Source organism: Mirounga leonina, unplaced genomic scaffold (genome assembly GCF_011800145.1).
Source record: "Mirounga leonina isolate KUSES-001 unplaced genomic scaffold, KU_Mleo_1.0 Mir_165, whole genome shotgun sequence".
NCBI classification, from domain to species: domain Eukaryota; kingdom Metazoa; phylum Chordata; class Mammalia; order Carnivora; family Phocidae; genus Mirounga; species Mirounga leonina.
In genome coordinates this window covers 45,793,969-45,808,925 of record NW_023270415.1, presented here as the reverse complement: position 1 = coordinate 45,808,925, position 14,957 = coordinate 45,793,969, and the positions used below count along the sequence as shown (strand labels likewise).

At 34.4% G+C, this 14,957-nt stretch overlaps 1 protein-coding gene across 2 annotated transcripts in view; it reads right to left on the bottom strand.

Annotated features, from left to right (window-relative positions):
* The window catches only part of VPS13B (vacuolar protein sorting 13 homolog B), a 767,339-nt gene that overhangs the window by 289,439 nt on the left and 462,943 nt on the right, over positions 1 to 14,957 (bottom strand). The window lies entirely within an intron of this gene.

The window sequence follows — 14,957 nt, the reverse complement described above, 5'->3', positions numbered from 1 at the left end:
CTTCTCCCTCTCCCTCTGCTGCTCCCCCTACTTGTGTTCCCCCTCTCTCTGTCAAATAAATAAATAAATAAATAAATAAAATCTTTTAAAAAATAAAATAAAATTCCAAACTTTTTAAGAATCAGGGTTGGAGATTTTATATTCTCTCCTTTTGTTTGAAATTAAATAACTGTCATTTTAACCTGATTTGAAAGTTCAGGGAAATTTATACTATTTGGGTATATAAGTCCAACTTAAAAGCTAACTGCAAAACCATTTAAATCTGAGTTGTAGAAAATAGGATAAGTGAAAGATTCAAGTGAACTTTACCCTCAGACTTTCCAATGATCATGAGCATGAAGAAATTATTTAACTTCTGTGCCCCAATTTAAAGAGGGCCAAAGGATCTGAAATAAACATTTTTCCAGAGACATACAAATGGCCAATAATATTGAAATAACTAAAGCACAGAGATAAATAAAATCTATGACTAGAAGTTAAACTATTCATAAAGAGGTCCATTATAAATTCTGTGACCATTTCTGAATAGAATCTTAAATGGTTCTGAATGAATAACATATCTTATCACCAACTAATCATAGATGCATAGGCACTAAGAATAAAAGTCCACTTTTCTAATTATGAAAAACCATAATGAAAAGGATGAAAGTTTAGTATTTCCAGGGTCACCTGTTTCCAAAATACAGCATATCAGAAACCCTGAATGAACCTTCTGACTGAAACAACTACAATGCTTGACAAAAATTTAAAGTATCTTTTTAAACACATCTTAGAGCTGGCACCAGAGAACAGAAATGTCAAAGTGCCCCCCCCCCCCCCCCCCGCCAACCTCCCCAAAGCGAAACCAGGAAAACTAATAAATAAGCACCTGCCAAAGCCAGCTTATGCTCTTAGGGTTTCTGGTGAATCCTGCAGACATTGATTTTCTGCTCTGATAACTGCACAGGAGATAAAGCTAAAGGCCCACCCAAGATGATGAATCAACTTCATTGCAGACCCTATATATAAAGCTGGGGTTACAGAGGGCTACATAAGCGATGAAAGTGTGAATTAAAAACAGCCCTCCTAGAGAACCTCTTGGTGATAGAACAGTTCTGGATCTTGATTGCAATGGTGGTTACAAGAACCTACATATGTGATAAAACTGCAGAATTATACACACATAAACACAAAGGAGTACAGGGAGAAATGCTGAATCTGAATACAGCTGTGGATTGTACTGATGTCAATTTCCTGGTTTTGATATTGTGCTATAGTTATGCAGGAAGTTACGCAAGACTTGAAATGACAAAACTCCTAGAAGAAAACATAGTGGGTAAGCTCTCTGGCATCAGTCTTGGCAATGATTTCTTGGATTTGACCCCCAAGTCAAAAGGCAACAAAAGCAAAAATAAATAAGTGGGAGTATATCAAACTAAAAAGCTTCTGCTCAGCAAAGAAAAGTATCAACAAGATGAAAAGACAACCTCTGAAATAATTTTGCAAACCATGTATCTAGTAAGGAGTTATACCCCAAATATACAAGAAACCCACACAGCTAAATAGCAAAAACATAAATAACCAATTTAAAGAGGGGCAAAGGATCTGAAATAAACATTTCTTCCAGAGACCTACAAATGGCTAACAGGTAGATGAAAAAGTGCTCAGTTTAGGGCTGTGAAAATACTCTGTATGTTAATTATGGATATGTATCATATGTTATTCATCTGTCCAAATCTACAGAATGTATAACACACCAAGAGTGAATCCTAATGTAAACCATGAACTCTGGGTGATTATGATGTGTCGGTGTGGTTCCATCAATTGTACTATGTACAACTCTGGTGGGTGGGGGATGTTGGTAAGGCTCAGAAATAGTGAGCTAAACAAAAAGGGAGAATAAACTAAAAGAAATAGAGGGAAGGAAATACGAACAAAAATCAATGAAATAAAAAAGACAGGGAAGGATCAACAAAGCCTAAAATAAAATAAACCTCTAAAGATAGAAGACCTAAGAAACTAAATTTTCAATTAAAAAAACTGACAACTATAATGGGCTGTGGAGATTAAACAGATAAGAGGAGGATATCAGAAAGATTTCTAGGAAAAAAGATCTTACAACTTACTGAGGAAAACAAATCTCTCCTCTAACTTATCACTGTCCCTAAAGGTATTTCTTACCTTTTTCATCATGGGATTAATATAAAGGTTGCCCTCTCATTCCTTCCACCAGATATAATGCTACTTCTCCTTTTGTAAGTTCTTTTTCTATGTAAAAATGACTACTTTAAAACTATATCCTGACAGTTAAAACTACTGGTAATGTAGTAACTAGTGAAAAGCAACCAAGTGCCTCCTAATTCCATGCCTTACTCAAGACTGTCAAAACTCTATCTTCCTATCTCAATGGCCAATAAGCAAACTTGCATTCACTCATTCAAAGAATATTTAATGAGCACTGCATGCTAGGCCCTATGACAGGCCCTAGGAATACTGGGTCCCTCTGTGGTCCCTGCCCTAATACAGATTATAGTCTAGTTGGGGATTTACAGGCAATTGCAAAAACAGTTAATGCTGTTAACAGGTTAGGTATAGAATGCAATTGGAAGCACACAAATGGGGCCCCTGACCCAGACCTAGGGGGCCCAGAAAAAAGGAAGAAACATTTCAAGGAGTTCAGAAAAGCCCAATCTCATTTCATATAATAAAGAAATTTAAAAAAATTATTTCAGGCAGAGGAAACAACAGGTTCAAAGGTCCAGAGGTGTGAGAAAGCAGCATACCCAGAAACCTTGAAAATATTCTGAATGGTTGGTGTGGAGAGAAGTATGGAAAGCCACAGGCTAGTGAAGCTTCAAGTCATAGACAGGCCCTTCCATCACAAAGTGTCCGAGAACTGCACCAGGCCCAGCCTTTGGGGGTGGAGGGGTGCAGCCCACAGGTCAGGCTTGCCTAGCAAATTGGCATTTTCTCCTCTGCCAAAAAGGTTACAGGTATTATGTGGCAGCACAGTAGTTAAGACTAGAGAAAGACCTGAGTTTCTGTCTTAATTATAAGAACTAATTGAGATAAGGAGCCTAGCATAGAACCTGCCACATCATAAAAACCCCAGTAACTGTTAGAAAAAAAAAATCATCCTACTTTGATTCTCTCTTCGGCCTCTGTATAAACTATTAAATAGCAATGAAATGATTAGAAAGTGAGAGGAAGACTCATTGGATAAAGCACACATTCGGATTCTGAAAAAACAAAAGCCTAAGCAAACAGCACCACTGACCCTCCACTGAATTAATCAAACTGAGTGAATTCTACCCAAGTTTTCTAATTTGATCTGTTTCATCAATCTAAAAACATTTTAATAGCATGCTGGGTTAGTTTGTAATAAATCCCCGACTTTCTAAGACAGGAAACAGTTTGTCGTGGACAAATTAGGCCAATTAAAAATATAGTTGCATCTTTAAAAAACACATTTTCTTCAACAATTTTTTAGCTTCCTGAGATATCAAATCCAAGAAACAATGTATTCCTGTACATTTTCCCAAGTGTAAAATTTAAATTACTATTACAAATAATATAGGTAGGTCATTTGGCTTATTAGTTTAGGTTAATATAAAGATGAAATGTATTTTAAAGAATTAGCTCTTATTCACAAAATTTACAAGTTTGGTTTGAGTTTTCTCTGATAGAAATGAATACAGGTTAATTTTTTTCAGGCTTAGATAATAAAATCTAATTTTTCTTTCTAATTACATGATCCATATGACTTATTTTCAGTTCCTTAACATCAGAAAGCATACAGTGGTTCATTGATTTACTTCATTTTCCAAAAAGTACTTGATGTTTTTCTCAACTTGAAATACTCCCTAATCTTTACGTTTTAAAGCATACGATGCCCATTTTGTCTCATGCATACTTAAAACCTATTCTGGTCATATAAAACATTCAAAGTACTTTATTTTTCAATACTAAATTTAAAAAATACCATTCAAAATGTTTTCACTCAAATACCATATATTAACTTTTATTAAGCACTCTGAGAGCAAGATGTCTTGTGAAGGATGTATTTAACTAGATCTTTTTTAAAGGTATAAATACATACAGTCACAATTTGAAGATAATTTATTTTCATTTTCTCAAATGCTGGAAATCATTTTACAACCTTTAAAATGTGATATTCCCTAAGTAAGTGACTTTTAAGTTAAAAATAGCCTGTTAGGAGTAAAAACAATTTGACTTCAAAGCCAAAAGCAAAAATACATTTTAATCAAGAGAGCTTTGATTTAGTGCACTACATTTTCACAGTATAAGAAACAACTGCAAAATCATCAGAGCAAAGAATTCTAATAAAATGGTACTTTACTAGAGAACTCATCAGAGGAAAAGAACTTTGTGGCCTTAGTGAGGACCAGGATGCCTAATATTAATAATGTCTACCTTACAAAATAAAATGAACAACTTAAGTGTCCATCAATGGATGAATGGATAAAGATGTGATACACACATACATGCAATGGAACATTATTCAGCCATAAACAGACACACACACACACACAAATCATTTGCAACAACATGGATGGACCTTAAAGACATTATGCTAAGTCAGAGAAAAACAAATACTGTACGATCTCATTTATATGTGCAATCGAAAACAAAAAGAGAGATCAGAGAAAGAAATCAGAGTTACGGTTATCAGGGGCCAGGGACAGGGAAAGGGGGAATTGGAGAAACACGGTCAAAAGGTACAAACTTCCAGTTCTAACACATATCAGTGCTAGGGATGTAATGTACATGATAACTATAGCTAACACTACTATATCTGTAGGAATGTTGTAAGAGAGTAAATCTTGAGTTCTCATCACAAGGGGAATTTTTTTCTTTATTCTCTCTTTTTTTTTTAAGATTTTATTTATTTATTTAACAGAGAGAGACACAGGGAGAGAGGGAACACAAGCAGGGGGAGTGGGAGAGGGAGAAGCAGGCTTCCCGCCGAGCATAGAGCCTGATGCGGGGCTCCATCCCAGGACCCTGGGACCATGACCTGAGCCGAAGGCAGACGCTTAATGACTGAGTCACCCAGGTGCCCCTTTTCCTTTATTCTTTATCTTTTCTTTTTATTTTATCTATATGAAAAGATGAATATTAGCTGAATCTATGGTCTTAATCATTTCACAATATATGTAAATCAAACTATCATTCTGTACATCTTACAATGATGTATGTCAATTATTTCTCAGTAAAACTGGAAAAAACCAATATATATACAAACTTATAAGATGAATAAGTAGTTTTGGGGATCTAGTGTACAGCATAGTGATAATAGTTAACGGTATATACTAAGAGAGTAGATCTTAAGAAATCTCATAAAAAAAGATAACTGTAAAATGATGGATGTGTTAATTAGCCCGATTGTGATAATAATTTCAAAATACATATCAAATGATCACTTTGTATACCTTAAACATATACAATTTTTATTTCTCAATTTATCTCAATAGAGCTGGAAGAAAATACATGAAAATATCTTAAGAAAGCTTATATTGTTTCACTTCCTAATTTTTTCCTAGAAATATTTGATATAAATAGAATAAAATTTTGTCTTAAATTCACATACCTCTAAAAGCTCTATGAACTTTGCTCTTTCTCCTTATTACAGTCTTTAAGACCTTTCAGCAATTCAAATCAGGAAAGGGGGTGAGTCAAGATGCCCATAACTTCCTTGCCCTTAACACACAAAGCTGCTTTATTGGCTAAAATGTAGGAGTTATAATTGTAATTGCTTTGCCCTTCCGAAACTCATCTCACATACCATTTGAACCATTCAGCAGGTGGTGTAGGAGGATAAACTAAAGTCTGCAATAGTTGGTCAATAATATAATCATAAGGAACCAAAGAAGACTTTAAGTATATAACAGGAAACACAGCTTTAATGTTTTCCTTTTTAAATTGATTTAGTCTGGGTCAGGCCTTTTGTATGTTTACATAAGGAACAGCTCATGTTGAACCATTCATATTGCTTGCTGCTGAATAGGCATATCTTGGGAGCTCACTGTAAAGAAATAAAATTCATTACTTACAGCTCAGTTGAGATCTACAGAACGTTAAGCAAGCCAGAAAATAGTAATGTAAAAAGAAGTAAAATTTATATGCCTTGATTCAATTAAATTAATCTCCATTTTTATCACCAAGTATCTATAGCGACAGTAATTTTGAGAGTGTATGGGGGAGGGGATATAAATAGTTGACCATCAGGCTGATGACTACTGCTGATTTCCATGACCAGTGACTTAGGGCAGGGGTTCTCATCCTCAGAGTGCAGAAGAATCACCCGAGCGCTTGTTAAAAATGTTAAGTTCCCACCTGCAGAAATTCTGATTCAGTAGGTCTGGACTGGGACTGAGGAATATGCCTTCTCCTTTGTTTGTTTCTTTGAATACGAACTAGCATTTTTATTGATTTTAAAACCAAATTCTAATACTGAGAGCATCGCTTCTTTGACCTGGAACATCATAAGTCGTATCTGAAGTGAAAGGAGCAAGGACAAGAACCAGTAAATCCAAGGCTATTTCTTTCATAAAACAGAGAATTAATACTTGTCTTGCTTCCTTCACAGAGTTGTTTAGAGGAAGCATCTCTTCTCTTCAAGGCCAAGATCTCTGTTAATTCACTTCACCCTTGAAAGCTGGGTCAGTGTCTATTTTCTCACCTCTATGTACTTAGCCATAGGCCTTGGCCCACAGTAGGCTTTTAATATATGAAGTTGAATAAATAACAAATATTCTTCTTTCTTTCCTTCATTTCCCTTGGGGACTGTAAGCAATCATCTTTTCTTTTTCTCTCCTGTATCTTGAACCTTCAGACAAAACTATGTTGAAGTCAATCTCCTTGGAAGAGAGGGAGGCTCTGCCTAAGACTCTGCATCCTCTCCGGCTACCACCCTTTCTCTCACAGTCCCTTTTAACCAGAAACTTATCTTTCTCTCAGTATTTCTATTTCCTCACAATTTATTTTCTCTAACCAAGAACAATCAAATATCACCCCTCCTTCTCCTCTGAAATTTTCCTGCAAAAAATCCCCAACTGATTTTCTAATTATCAGATCCAGTGGATGACTTTTAGTCATTAACTCACCTAACTTTTCTGGGTATTTGACAATTCAAAATGGTAGTATAGCATGCTGGTGAAGAGCACAGACTGCACACTTAGCCTGCTTGGATGGATAATTCTAGCTCTGCCAGTTACCACTGGGTATCTTTGAGAAAAATTAAATTTTCTGTGCTTCATTTTATTTATCTGAAAACTGAAGTCAAATGAACTCCTTCATGCAAAGTAATACCTGACACACAGTAAATGATTAATTCAATCTTTCTCATTACTAAAATTTTCTTCCATGACCTTGTGTGCTTCCACACTCCCTCAACTGTCCTTCTTTAATCTCCTTTATTGGATTCTTTTCTTCTGTTTACCCCTTCAATACTAGTGACTTCTAGGGCTCCATCTTCAGATTTTATGTTTTATATACATTCAGTAGGACAACTGATTCACAAATGCCAGTATATGTACTTCTCAATTATATCTCCAGTGAACGAGACAGGTTTCCTAGGATCCCCTTCCATTTTCTGCCCCAGCCCATTTTATGATGAATGGCATACATCTGAAAGACAGTTGGCTACCACTAGAGTTCCATGGTCAAAGAAAGCGCAGTATAATTAAACTGTATTAAGAACATGAAATTTATTTTTTTATTTTTTATGATTTTATTTTTAAGTAATCTCTACACCCAACGTAGAGCTCGAACTTATAAGCCCAAGATCAAGAGTCACATGTTCTTCCGATTGATTGGGTCAGCCAGGCACCCCAAGAGCATGAATCTTAACGTCACAATTATATTCAAGTTCTGGTTCTACCATTTACAAGATACATATCCTTGGAGAAGTCAGCTAACCCAGTGACTATCAGTATCCTCTCTAAGGGTATAGTGGTACATAGCTACATAGGATTTCTTTGGGATTAAATCTGGTAATTTTAATTACCATGTTTACTAACCATATAGGACACCTGGTTAATGTTATTACTACAGTGGATAAGAAAGAAGCCAGTGGTCTGCTTTCAGACTGAATCCACTGGTCTCACTTATAAAATCCAAAAGTATACTGAGGATACAGAGACTTCAGTTTAAACAAATAGGCCCTATAATTCCTTGAGTATAAACAGAACATTATGTAAGAAAATGATTTCTCTAGATTTCTAGCCCAAGTGATAAAATGAACACTAAAACATTCATCATGTATTTCACATTCTCAAAAGAAAGGGGTTTATGAGAATAAAGGAGGAAAAATAGTTATCCAATTACTAAATTATTTTCTAAGAATTTCATAACTTTCAGAAACTAAAATCCATTTTTAATTAATACAAACTTTTTAATAAATAAGAAATTTTACATTAACAAATGGTTTTATGATAGGGCAAAAATAAAACTCACCTTTTTTCACTTATACAAATAATAAATGATCATGTGCACAAACCACAAAATATGAGATAAAGTAATAATGACATGACAGAATTTACCAGTTCTTTTTGATGGGTAAATTATAGTTTAAAGTTTCTCAAAATATTCTCACTGGTTAAGAAAATAAGAAGTTAGATTTTCACATTCTATCTTAAGGAAAATATGACCTTTGAATTTTTTTTTTTTTTTTTTCCTCCAGCAAACAGTCAGACCTGGAGCTGGTAAGTCCTCTTGCTCACAAGTGTTATAAATGGGGTATGTATTTACAAGACGATTTAAGAAGATACAGGGTATACAATGTATGGTCAAAGTGAAAAGTATACCAAACTATCCCAAACAACTCTCATCACATTAGAAATTCTAAAGAAATGAATTAACTGAACATGCACTGCATGGAAAAATTTGTTGATGTGATCAAAGAACCCCTACGTGATCTCAGAGAAATTACTGACAGATACACTACAATATAGAGAAATGAATATGCTACTTCAATTTCATAAACTAATTATGTTACTGATCTATTTTTTAAAGATTTATTTATTTTAGAGAGAAAAAGAGAGAGAGAGCAAGAGGGAGAGGGCGTGGGGGAAGGGGGAGAGGGAGAGAGAGAATCTCAAGCAGGCTCCCTGCTGAGCGTGCAACCCACTATGGGCTCAATCTCACGACACTGAGATCATGACCTGAGCTGAAATCAAGAGTTGGGTGCTTAACAGAATGAGCCACCCAAGCACCCCTATGTCACTGATCTTTAACAATAGTGATTATTCATTTATCAGAAGGTTTTTGAGCATGCAAGGACAGAAAGTGATCGATATTAAGAGTTGTATGAATTAACTAAGAATAAACCAAGCCAAACCTACTCGTTTTTTGGTTTAATGATAACACTGAGAAAATAACACCACTATTATAAAACTTAATGTTATAAATATGTGCGAATGACTAAGTTTAGATACTTTTAAAAATATATTGGACAAATACAGACTTGACAGAAACATAGTAAAATGGATTTAGAGCTGGCTTAATACCAAATCCAAATAATAACTATTTGGAGTCAAGTTCCTAATAACATGACAGAGGATTTGGCTCAATTCAATAGTTTTTATCATTAATTTTAATGAATTCATATAAATCAGTCTTACCAATTTTCAAATGACAAAGTTATATATATAATATTATATCTCAAAATACTGGAACAGAGTTAAAACTAATAAGATGAAATTTAAGAGGAACAAATGCAAAATTCCATACATAGGTTCAAACAGCCAACTCTACAAGTACAGGATGTGAAAGGGATTGCTTGACACTTCACAAAAAACAACAACAAAAGAAAGCCTAGAAAAGTTAGGCTGGCTTATGAGAAAGAAAAGAAATATCAAAACCATTGTCAAATCTCATTGTAGCCTTTTAATTTTTAAGTAGCATAACACACACCACACATATACTATGAAGTTTCACAGGATTAGGCAAGCTCATTCCTTATTACACTAACAAAGTAGTGCAATTCTTAAATACTATTCTTCCATTAATTTTTAAACATTAAATTTTATAATGAATTGTATTTGAATAGTTTCAATTCAAATAATATGCAATAATTCCTTGACAACATGAGTTCAAAGAGTTTTTTTTTTTTTAGAATGTTACAATATTATATTACAGGTGTGCTTACATAAAATCCTCACAGATTTCCAAAACATGCAAGTATGTGGAATAAAAGTTAACCTCATTTATGTATTAGAACCTAGAATGGTCTTACTTAGCAGTGTATTTTACTGTAATTCCCACAGAGGTGACTTTGAAAAACTAAGTGTAAATGTAGTAAAATCCTGCATTCTTCAGGTTTATTTAAATTTCATCTCTCTGGGCTTCTAAAGATGGTAATACAATAAATAGATACAATTTATAATGTGTCTTTATTAAAGAGACAGACCTCCTACTTGCTTCTAATGTTTCTACAACATATCTCTTGGCAACATTCCTGATTTATGATTCTTCTATAAAATCTACCATGGCTGCAAATCAACTATTATATAAATCATGAACCATCCAGACTTTATTCCAACTGTGTTAACATCCTTTTTTCATTCAGATATTCTTCAAATCTTTATTCAATTTTTTTTTCATTTTGTTTACTCAAAATAATTGGTCTTGGTAGTTGATGGGCTCCCTATTTATTTCTAAATCCAATTTGAGTATCCTATTTGAAACTTTCTGTAAAATTCTCCATTTTAACATTCCCTCTTTCTTTACTAATCCATCATTATCCATCATCTCCTACTCTTAAAATTATGTTTACAAAAATAGACTTCCTTTCAAAAACCAGCATTTAAATCAGGATTCAGAATTGGCTCCCCTTTATTCAAAATCGCCATTAATGATTTTCAGCAATAACAGCAGTATTTAATCACACTGGTAAATAATTAAAAACGAAGCTCTGAAAGACTAATAACACAGAGAAATGTTCATAGTACATTAGATAGGAAAAGCAAGTTTTTACTACCATTATAAATATCTTCTATAATAAGGAAAAAACCTTTAGCCTTACAAAAGTATTTCTAAAAAAGCAAACTGCAGCTGAATTAGTTGGACCACATGTAGCATAGTCCTCATACTAAGTTGCTTGGGAAATCTTTGATACGATTTCTAACAAAGCCATTTCCATTTATCTCTTACTAAATTCATTTTTATTAGTATGCCTAATCCTTTCACTTAAACCTTTTTCTCTTTAATTACCTTATTTTATTCCACATCATCCTGATTCTCTTATGAAATTATTAAGCATTTTGTAATACAAAATATATAAATAGACACAGTAATAATATTAATAATACCACTTTAATTTCTATACAGTGTAATGGTTTGCAAAGGTCTTTTCAATATCATCTTAGGTAAATCACCACCCACAGGATGTGATATACAGACTTCATTTTGCAGATGCTGATGATTTAGGTAAGGAGGCTGGGTAAAGGCAGAGTCCAAACTGGAAGCCATACCTTCTAGCTATAAATTCAGAATTTTCTATACTTAACAACAGGAGAACTGTTTTTCAAAATAAAACATAAGATTATACTTTTTTATAAATGTATATAGATGGGTGAAAAACTGAGAGATTTCAAATTAAATAAAGATAGTATTTCCAAGATGATAGACTATAGCAGATTTACAATAAGACATTTGATAAGGGAGGGAGCCTTTAGACTTTGTATATAACAAATAACTCCTTTTTAAAAAAGATGTTGTCATATTATTTGAGTTGCTTCAGACCAATAATTATTACAAAACTGGGGACCAGGAGTCAAGATTCTCAAATCTGTGTAAAACAAACATTAAGTAACACTCTATTTGTAAAGGAAAATAGTAGTTTTAAAAAATGCATCAACAGTTTGGGAAATCTCTTTATACGTGATCTTAAAAATATGAATACCTCAACATGCAAAATAATCAGAATAAAGATGGTTTAAGGCAAGGTACCAATCAACAATCTTCTAGTCAGTCAGTAGTCAGTACATGGTCTCACATTTGCTTTAACAGTCTGGTATAGCCTCCCGATTGCAGGGCAGGGTGCTGCCCTTCTATCACCATATACTAGAGGGCACATACCTACCCAGCCAGCCATACTAGGGCATCACAGCACTGAAGTATCGCCTCTAGGTGTACAGAGCAAATACCTTACCAAAGGGCCTTCCACTCACTTCCAGCCCTAAGGCAAACTTGTTTGTAGCACCGAATGTAACAGTACTAATAAAACAATACATAAAACAAACAAAAAGCCAGTTTTAGTGCTGTGTTTTTATCAGAATGTAGAGCAATGGCAGCTCTCACATTGAGCTCCTGGAAAGCTAAGCCTGACACAATCACTTAGAAGAACAATTTGGTGATACCCAGCACACTGAAGCTATGCCTAACCTAGGACTTAGCACTTCCATTCCTAGGTCCATACCCTGGAGCCCAACCTGCACAACAGAATAGCCACTAGCGACATGTGTCTATGGAACATTAAGTCAATTGAAGGTCAACACAATTTCTAAAATTCAGTTCCTTAGTTGTAGCCATCACAGTTCAAGTGCTCAATAGTCACATTCAGCTAGTGGCTGCTCTATTAGGGCAGATACAGGACATTTCCATGACCACAGAAAGTTCTTCTGTAAAGCACCACTCTAGAGAAGACGTTATCTATGTATACAAGGAGAATACTGAGGGATATTCATCACTGTACATGATAGAGAAAAACTGAAAACTTCAATGTCCATTATTAGAGGAAAAGATAAAATACCTGGCATACCAATGCAATGGACAATTAAACACAAGTAAAAATCCATGAATGAGATTAGGACTATCTGAATGGTAAGTCTTAACATGCATAAAGGTAGAGTTACAAAAAAAAAAAAAAAAAAAAAAAAGCCAAGGTGCAGAACAGAGGTAGGTAATGGGTATACAATGTACTTTCTCATTTTGTATATTGTTCTGACATAGTTCTTCAATAAAAAGGCTAAAGAATACTATTTTGATTACTACAGCTCTGTAGCAGATCTTGAAATCTAGGATTATGATACCTCCAGCTCTGTTCTTAAGATTGCTTTGGTTATTCAGGTCTTCTGTGGTTATATACAAATTTCAGGACTGTTTGTTCTAGTTCTGTGAAAATGCTATGCTATTTTGATAGGGATTGCATTAAACCTATAAATTGCTTTGGGTAGTGTGGATATTTTAGAAATATTCCATGAGCATGGAATATCTTTCCATTTGTGTCATCTTCAATTTCTTTCATCAGTGGTTTATCGTTTTTGGAGTATAGGTCTTTCACCTCCTTCGTTAAGTTTATTTTTAGGTATTTTATTCTTTTGGTGCAATTATAAATGGGATTGTTTTCTTAATTTTTCTTTCTGCTTGTTTATTACTGTATATACAAATATAAGAGATTTCTATGTAATAATTTTGTAACCTGCAACTTTACTAAATTCATTTATCAGTTCTAGTTGTTTTTTGGTGGACTCTTTAGGGTTTTCTATATACAGTATCATGTCATCTGCAACTAGTGACAGTTTTACTTCTTCCTTACCAATTTGGGTGCCTTTTACTTCTTTGCCTCTTTTGTCTGATTGCTATGTTTAGGACTTCCAGTACTATGTTGGATAAAGCGGTGAGTGGCATCCTTTGTCTTGTTGCTGATCTTACAGGAAAAAGTCTCAGTTTTCCACCATTGAGCACAATGTTAGCTGTCGGTTTTTCATATATGGCCTTTATTATATTGAGGTATGTTTCCTATGTTTCCTTTAAACCTACTTTGTTGAGAGCTTTTATCATGAATGGATGTTGTACTTTGTCAAATGTTTTTTCGGCATCTATCGAGATGATCATGGTTTTTTTTATCCTTTCTCTTGTTAATGTGATGTATCATATTGCTTGATCTGTAAATATTAAACCACTCTTGCATCCCTGTAATAAATCCCACCTGATGGTGGTTAATTCGGTTTGCTAATATTTTGTTGAGGATTTTTGCATCTATGTTCATCTGAGCTATTGGCCTGTAATTTCCTTTTTTTGTAGAGTCTTTATCTGATTTTGGTGTCACGGTAATGCTAGTCTTGTAGAAAGAATTTGGAAGCTTTTCTTTGTTTTCTGTTTTTTGGAATAGTTTGAGAAGTATAGGTATTAACTCTTCTTTAAATGTTTAAATGTTGGGTGCCTGGGTGGCCCAGTTGGTTAAGCGTCTGCCTTTGGCTCAGGTCATGATCCTAGGGTCCTGGGACTGAGCCCCACATCAGGCTCCCTGCTCAACAGGGAGTCTGCTTCTCCCTCTCCCTCTGACCCTCCCCCCGGCTTGTACTTTCGCTCTCTCTCTCTCTCAAATGAATAAATAAAAAATCTTAAAAAAAATATGTTTAAATGTTAAAAGCAAAATTAAATCATTGGGACTACATCAAAATAAAAAGCTCTTACACACAAAAGAAATCAGCAACAAAACAAAAAGGCAACCTACCGAATGGGGGAAGATATTTACAAATGATGTATCTAATAAAGGGTTAATACCCAAAATATATAAAGAACTTACACAACTCAACACCCAAAAAACCAAATAACCGAATTTAAAAATATGGACAGAGGACCTGCACAGACATATTTCCAAAACAAGACAGAGATGGCCAACAAACACATGAAAAGATGCTCAACATCACTATTAGGGAAATGCAATTCAAAACCACAATGACATATCACCTCATACTTGTCAGAATGGCTAAAATCCAAAACACAAGAAATAATGAGTGTTGACGAGGATGTGCAGGAAGCGGAACCTTCTTGCACTACTGGTGGGAATGCAAAACTGGTGCAGCCATTGTGGAAGACAGTATGGAGGTTCCTCAAAAAATTAAGAATAAAATTACCATATGATCCAGTAATTCCACTACTATTTACCAGTAGAATACAAAAATACTAATTTGAAAAGATATATGCACCCCTCTTGCAGCATTATTTAC